Source organism: Arachis ipaensis, chromosome B6, assembly GCF_059453495.1.
Source record: "Arachis ipaensis isolate K30076 ecotype BB chromosome B6, ASM5945349v1, whole genome shotgun sequence".
Taxonomy (NCBI): domain Eukaryota; kingdom Viridiplantae; phylum Streptophyta; class Magnoliopsida; order Fabales; family Fabaceae; genus Arachis; species Arachis ipaensis.
This window is the reverse complement of record NC_142441.1, coordinates 36,531,731-36,539,883: the sequence shown is the minus strand read 5'-3', so window position 1 is coordinate 36,539,883 and position 8,153 is coordinate 36,531,731. Positions and strand designations below refer to the sequence as shown.

General features: G+C 34.9%; 1 pseudogene; it reads left to right on the top strand.

Annotated features, from left to right (window-relative positions):
* Nucleotides 1-430: 430 nt before the first annotated feature.
* On the top strand, nt 431-1,229 carry LOC148555145 (uncharacterized; annotated as a pseudogene).
* Nucleotides 1,230-8,153: the final 6,924 nt, after the last annotated feature.

Genomic DNA, 8,153 nt, shown 5'->3' with positions numbered 1-8,153 from the left:
TGATTAATTTTAGGTGTTGCAAAAATTGTTTAGCCACCATAGCCGTTGTAGGCATAGGCACCATAGACTCTCATATAAATTCAAAATTTTCAGGTATCATTATGCGTAACAACATGATTGTGCCTTTCCTTTTTCCCCCATTTTTTTTGGGGTGTGCGATTTGTAAATTATTGGATTTAAAGTTTTGCTTGGTGACAGTTGCTATTTTTTGGTAGTCTCAATACATCAAAGAGAGAATATGATTATTATCCCACTATTGGAAAGAATTGAATGATGATATTGACTCCATTTCTGTCACATGCAACAACAATTCTTGGCCGTAGAATTCAGCAGCCTACCATTCCACACTTCCTAACAGATCTTATTATATACCTTGAACTACTTCTTTCTCTCATTGTCTTTTGTGTTTGTTTCTCTAAACAGAAAAACAATGTTACTAAGAAGCTCCTCGACACCAATACCAACCTCGTTCATACCCCATTCTAGGGAACCATCCTCCCCTGAAGCAGAAAGGGTTCTTCAATTTTCTAGAACAAGATCGTTTGCCAATCCAAGACAAAACTTGCCTGACTCATCAGATCATCGAAGCCCAACAAAGCACGACAACAAGAGTTGCATACCACGTAGTAACGTGCTTAAGAGTCAGCATGGTACCAAGATCAAAGAAAGTGACCAAGTGATTCACACAACAAAAGGGAAACCTTTAATCAGAGAACTCTTCTCAGTCTCAGGTTTAGATAGGCAAATCCTAGTAGAATATGATGAAGATGGTGGTGAAGAGACGAAGAGAGGTAATAGGGGAGTGATGTTGGCAAGATATGTGGTGGCAGTGGAAGAGTCCCAGATGGAGGTGGCTGGGAATCAGATAAGACTCATGCTTATTACCAAACTATGATTCAAGCTAACCCCAACAATGCGCTTCTGCTTGGAAATTATACTAAGTTCTTAAAAGAGGTAAAGCTTGTTTTTGAAACTTATCAATACATGGAAGATCTAAGAAAACTATTGTGCTCTGTCTATGAATGGTTCACTGATATTCAATTTGCAAATATAGGTTCGTAGAGATTATCCTAAAGCCGAGGAGTATCTTGAAAGAGCCATTTTGGCTAATCCTGGTGATGCAACTATTTTGTCACTCTGCGGATTTAATTTGGCAAATGGAGAAGGAGGCTGATAGTGCTGAGGGCTATTTTGATCAAGCTGTTAAAAGCGCCCCTGATGATTGGTAAGATATATACCACTATTTCAGCACATGGATGATCTGGTTTTAGAGAACATTTGTGACTGTGTGAGGAAAGCTGGGATGATGAAGAAGAAGTAGCAGCAGCAGAAAATTGTTCAAATGAGTTAGAAAAATGAATAGGAGTTGCTTGTAACATAGTTCTTTTAATTTACTAGTATGAGAAAAATTATTTAGAGCCCTTTGGATACCCATTAACAACTTTTAATTTACTCAATACACTTTGTTGATGTATGGTTGTTATTTATTATTATAGTTGATGTATCAATACACTTTCTTTATGTTTTGAATTATATTGACTTGTTTGTTTATAGTATTTTGTATGAAAACAAGCTTATTTTGTAATTGGAAAAATAAAAAAAAATATTTTATCTTACTGACGGATTTACAGACGGATTTTCTGTCTGTAATTAGAGTGGGAGATAATTTTCCAAAGTTCAAATTACAGACGGAAAATCTGTCAGAAAATCTGTCTGTAATTACATACGGAAAATCCTTCTAAAAATCCGTCTGTAATTACAGACGGAAAATTCGTCTGAAAATCAGTCTGTAATTACAGGCGGAAAATCCGTCGGAAAGTTCGTCGCCTTTGGGAAATGGATGGAGAATTTACAGAGGGAAAATCCGTCAGTAACTAGTAAAAATCCGTCGGTAATTTTCCGACGGAAAAAATCCGTCGGTAAATAATTTTCGACGGGGCTTTTACAGAGGGACAAAATCCGTCGGTAATTTCGTCGGTAACCAAAAATCCGTCTGTAATAAAGACCAAATCTGTCTGTATTAATCCATTTTCTAGTTGTGTGTACACAATGACGCATACTAAATTAGTTAAAATGCCTACGTCCAATCCTCATCAAAAAATTAAAGAATTCTATTAATAGAATAACTATATAAATGGTGTTATTTGAATTGTCAAGCTTTAGCTTCAACTCAGACTAAATGGTAAAATAATCTAAGAAATTTAGTTATTGTTTGCTCAAACTTTTTTAAGTCTATGAAGTGACTCAATTAGATACCCTACCAACTAAGAACTTAAGTTATTTACTTGAACTTCTCAAGCAAGACTCATATTTATACTTCACTAAACTAAGAATTTTAGATGTTATTCCCTCAAACCTTCTCAAACTAAGAAGTAATTCGATTGGATATCTCAGAAATCAAAAATCTTAGATATTCAGATGACCTTCTCAAACAAGACTCAGATTAGATCGCAGCCTAATCTAAGGACATTAGATATTCTTTCTTCAAATCTTCTCAAGCTAAATTTTGACTCATGTTAAATACCCAGAAATCTAAGAACTTTAGATATTTTTTTCTTAAATCTTCTTAAGATTAAAGATCATTAATAGATCAGGTTACGTAGTAATGAAAAACTATAGAGTTCAAGAATTCACAATATGAGCTAGCAAGATAAGAAATTTTCAAACTTCATACCTGGGTTGAAAACCATTTTCTAGATCTGATATAGTTACAAGATATTTTCAAAAGAGGAGTGTTAGGGGCCAGCAACTTTTGTGATTTGTAGTCATCAAATAGCTATCAATGATGATTTTAATGGTGTGAGATTGGTATGAGATTTCATCCAATGGCTCACTCTTCTTTGCTAGTTACATGCTAGACAGAATTTTAAAAAGTTGCTGCCCCCTAAACTTTTTCTTTTCAAAAATCAATTATATCTCAAATATACAAAAAACTGTTAGATATAAGAATTCACAGTCAATGCAGGATTATTAAAGGGTAAACAAACTCAACAATTTCAGATAGTCAACATATCTTGCTTATGGGATATTGCATACATATGTTATTATCAGTTTACATGAATGTAATCTATATAGATATACAATGAAACTCTAGTTTACAACCCAAATTCTCTTGTTTTTCATAAATGAGGCGTATGAGGTGAAGATATTGAGAAGATACTCTGAGAGCTGACTTTTCAAAGTCTTTATCTTCTCTAAAATCTTCATCAATTTGTAAAGATTTCAGGGCTTCATTTAAATAGTACTAGAGTCATAGATAGTTGTCAAAATACTTTTGAGTTGCTGTTTTCATATTTCCTTAAGTGTTAATCAAAGACGAGTTACATTTGCATGACAGCATGAGTCAACGTCTTTTGCCAATTTTTTTGCATCTTCACAGTGTAGTTTGTTGCAAATGAGAGAAGAAGCTTCTTCAAATGGTTTGGCTTGTTAAGCATGCTCAAATTTAAACATTAGAGCCAAAATGAACTATTTCATTAATGACTTTTTTTATATTAGTAGCTTTGTGCCTTTAGCTAGGGGTATTCATGGTTCAGTTTTTTCATAAACTGAATTGAAACTGCACTAAACCATTTTAAATGGTTTAGAAACTGAACCAAACTACTTTGTTAAATAAGAAATTGGTTTTAAACCAGTTTACAATACAATGCACCAGTTTAAACCAGTTCATAAAAATAAAACCAGTTTTAATTGAAAAAACCAGTTTAAACTGATTTATAGGCTAAAACTAGTTTTAACTTTTAACATATATAAAATTAATTTTTAGTTTTTACATTTTCTCTCTTCCCCTCTCTCTCCCACTCTCTCTCTTCTTCTCTCCTTCTCTCTCCCTCTCCCTCTCTCTCTCTCTCTCCCTTCTCTCCCTCTCTCTCCCTTCTCTCCCTCTCTCTCTCTTCATCTCTCCCTCTCTCCCCCTCCTTTATCTCTCTCCCACTCTCTCTCCTTCTCTCCCTTTCTCTCCTTCCCCTCTTCCTCTCTCTCTTCTTCTCTCCCTCTCTCCCTCTCCTTTCTCTCTCTCCGTCCTCTTTCTCTTTTCCTTTTCTCTCTCTCCCCCTTCCCCTCTTTCTCCTCTCCCCTCTCTTTGTCTTTCTCTCTCTCTCTCTCTCTCTCTCTCTCTCTCTCTCTCTCTCTCTCTTTCTCTCCCACTCTCTCTCTCTTCTTCCCCTTTTCCTCTCTCTCTTCTTCTCTTCCTTTCTCTCCCTTCTCTTTCTCTTTTCCTTTTCTCTCTCTCCCCCTTCCTCTCTTTCTCCCCTCCCCTCTTTTTGTCTTTCTCTCTCTCTCTCTCTCCCTCCTCTCTCCCTCTCCCTCTCCCTCTCTTTCTCTTTCTCTCTCTCTCTCTCTCACATTCTCTCACCCCTATCCCTCTTCCTCTCTCTCTCTCTCTCTCTCCCTCTTCTCCCTTTCTCTCCCCCTCCTCTCTCTTTCTCTCCCTCTCTCTCTCTCGCTCCCTCTCTCTCTCTTAACATATATAAATTAGATTTTACATTCTCTTTCTTTCCCTATCTCTCTCCTTCCCTCTCTCTCCTTCTCTCCCTCTCTCTCCCTCCTTTCTCTCTCTCTCCTTCTCTCCCTTTCTCTCTCTCCTTCCGCTCTCACTCTTCCTCTTCTCTCTCTCCCCTGCCCCTCTTTCTCCTCCTCCCCTTTCTTTCTCTCAACCTTTTTTCCCTCTCTCTCCTTCCCTCTTCCCCTCCTCTCTCTCTCCCTCTCTCTTTCTCTCTCACTTTCACTCACTTTCTCTCATTCCCTCTTCCCTTCCTCTCTCTCTCCCAATCTCTTTCTCTCTATCTCTCACACTTTCTCTCCCTCTCTCTTCCTCTCTCTCTCTTGCGCTCTTTCTCCCCTCCCTTCTCTCTCTTTCTCTCTCTCTCTCTCTCTCCTCCTCCCCTCTCTCTCTTTTTTCTATCTCTCCTTCTCTCCTATTTTTTCCTCTTTTTTGTCTCCCTCCTTCTCTCTCTTATTTTGGAGAAAAGAGGGGGAGAGAGAGAGAAGAGGGATATAGAATGAGAGAAGGTTTAGAGAGAAAGATAAATGAGAGAAAGGAAGGGAAGAAAGAGGAGAAAGAGAGAGGAGGGCAAAGAAAGAGAGAGAAAAAGAGAGAGAAAGAAGGGAAGGGGGAGAGAGAGAAAGAGAAAAAAGAAAAATAGGAGAGAGAAAAAGAGGAAGAGAGAAGGGAGAGAGAGGAAAGAGAGAAACAAAAGGGGAGAGAGAGGGAAAAGAGGGAGAGAGAGAGAGAGAGAGAGAAGGAGAAAGGGAGGAGAAGTGAGGGAGATGGGAGAAAAAGGAAAGAGAGGGAGAGAGCGCGAGAGGAAAAGGAGAGAGAGAGAGAGAGAAGAGGGGAAGAAAGAAGAGAAGGAGAGAGAGAGAGAGCGAGGAAGAAAGAGGGGGAGAGAGAAAAAGAAAAGGGAAGAGCGAGGAAAATGAGAGAGAGAAGAAGAGAGAGGAAGGAATGGGGAGAGAGAGGGAGAGGAGGAAAATGAGAGAGAGAGAGAGAGACGAAGAGAGATGGGAGGGGGAGAGAGAGGAAAGAGAGAGAAAGAAAGGGGAAGAGAGAGTGAGAGAGAGAGGAGGGGGAGAAAAAGGAGGGGGAGAGAGAGAGGAAGAGAGAGGGAAAGGGAGAGGGGGAGAGAGAGAGAGAGGGAAAGGAGAGAGAAAGGGGAGAGAAGAGATAGATAGAGAGAGAGAGTGAGAAAGATGAAGAGAGATGAGAGGGGGAGAGAGAGGAGGGAGAGGAGAGAGAAAGGGAGAAAGAAAGGGGAAGAGAGAGAGGAGAGGGAGAAAGAGGAGGAGAGAGAGAGAGAGAGAGGGGGGAGAGAAGGAAGAAAGGGGAAAGAGAGAGAAGGGAGAGAGGGGGGAGAAAATGGAGAGAGAGAGAGAGGAAGGGGAGAGAGAAAGTGAAGCGAGAGAGAGAGAGAAAGAATATGTAAAAACTAATTTTAAAGTTTAAATAAATCCAGTTTTAATTTGGTTTAAAACTAAACTGAACCTTAAAAACTGGTTTTTAATAAACTGGTTTTCATAAAAACTATAATTTTAGTAAAAAAAACTGGTTTATTTAAAATAGTTTCAGTTCAGTGAAACCAGTTTTTTTGCACATCCCTACCTTTAGCAGTTTCGTAGTTAGATAAAAAGACATGCTAATGAAGTGTGCTATATTACTTCTAAGGTAGCTTGACTTTTTTTTTTTTTTTTGAGATAGTCTTGCTTACTTGGCCAAGCTTTTGAAGTTACATTCTTTGATTTTAGACTTTTCTCAAGTTCAAAAAAGACCTAGCTTAATTAATTTGCTTATATTACTTAAGGAAAAAATCCTTAGTACATTATCTCACTTTTAACAAATATTAGATAGCACTTCAATAATACAACTATTAAATTATATTTGAACTTATTAATCATTGATGTGAGATATCTTGTAGCTTACACACACATATATTATGTATGGACTAAATTATAAATCATAAGGTTCAATTAGGTTCATCAAAAGAGTGAAGTGTTTAAAAATTTATATACAACAAAAAATATCTTTAAAATTTAATAGTAAATTTTTTTGTACTGTCATTAAATTAGCTATAATATATAGAACATACATAGTGTTTAATTAAGTTTAGCTTAACCAAAATGAGGTTACGAGAGAGAAAGTCAGAATAATGTATATTATTGAAAAGATAGTGAAATTTTATCTTCGGTATAGTTGTTTGATGAGAAGAACAGTAAAACATTTAGCAAAAAAGGGTAGATCAAATGAAATAGTATATTAGACATAGAAGAAAATCTAAAAGGACTTAGCATGAGGTAGTCAAGCAATTTCTTTTAGTGAATGATCTTAAAGCTAGACTTGATAATGATAACTAGAATGCAATGACATTATTTGATATATGTAGCTGATGCTCTTTAGAAGGATAAATCTTTGTTGTTGTATTTAAAGATAATATGATAAAATATAAAATTTAATATTGTACACCTTGTTATATTGAGTACTAAAAATTTTTGGTGATCAATATTTTCTCTTTACTTTTGTCTTATGTTTCAATCAACAGTTGCCAATTTTCCTATTTTTTTTTCCACTAAAAGTATTGGTTCTTTAATATTCTTCTTGAATAAAAATAATAAATTAAATATAAATTTTATTAAATTTTTATACATTGAATGCAATAAAAAAAAATTTAAAATTTGCTCTCATTCTGAGCTCAACCAATAATACCCTTAAAGCCACTTAATTTTTCTTATTTTCTTGGATAGTTGGATTACACGGGAAAACCTGAACCTGAACGCGTTTTACGTGATATTATAGAGGATTTTAAAGTCAACTCTGTATGATGACTAATGAGTAATGACCATAGAAAACAATTCGCAGTATTCACACACAACCCTTTGTATTTTTGCAAAGAAATTTAAAACCCAGCGTAGGATTATACGCCATTCTTTATATACAAGACAAAATGAAAGCGGTAACATCCTTTTTTTTTTCGTTAGAATCGCGTATGCGAAGTTTATGTTATGTTTGCATTACATTTATAATAAGTTTTTTTACGATCTTTAAATAAAATAAATAATAATATAATATTAAAAATTATGTTATTATTTAATTTTATTTGATAAAAGACAGTTACTTGATATTAGGTCTAGAAGATTTAAAAAATTCGGGTTTATTAGTGTTATTTACATTAATGATTTACTTAATTTTTATTCTAATTAAATATTATTATTTGAGATGATTATTTAAATTTTTATTATACTCAATTTTTATTATTGAAAAAGAGGGAAGGGATTTTTGAAAATTAGAGAGAGAATTAGTTAGGTAGTTTTGAAAAAGATATGATTAAAACAAAAAGATAAGATTGATTGAAAAAGATTTGAAAATCAATTTATAAAAAAAGATAAGAGGTTAGAAAAGAAATTAGAAAAGATTTTGAAATTGATTTTGAAAAAGATGTGATTAAAACTTAATTTGAAAAAGATTTGAAAAAAAAATTTAAAAAGATTTGATTTTGAAGATTAAAGTTGATTACTTGACTAACAAGAAACTAAAGATATGATTCTAAAGTTTAAAGATTGAACTTTTCTTACTAGGCAAGTAACAAACTTAATAATTTTTTGAATCAATCACATTAATTGTTAGTAAAGATTTGAAATTATGAAACAAAATAAGCAAAAGA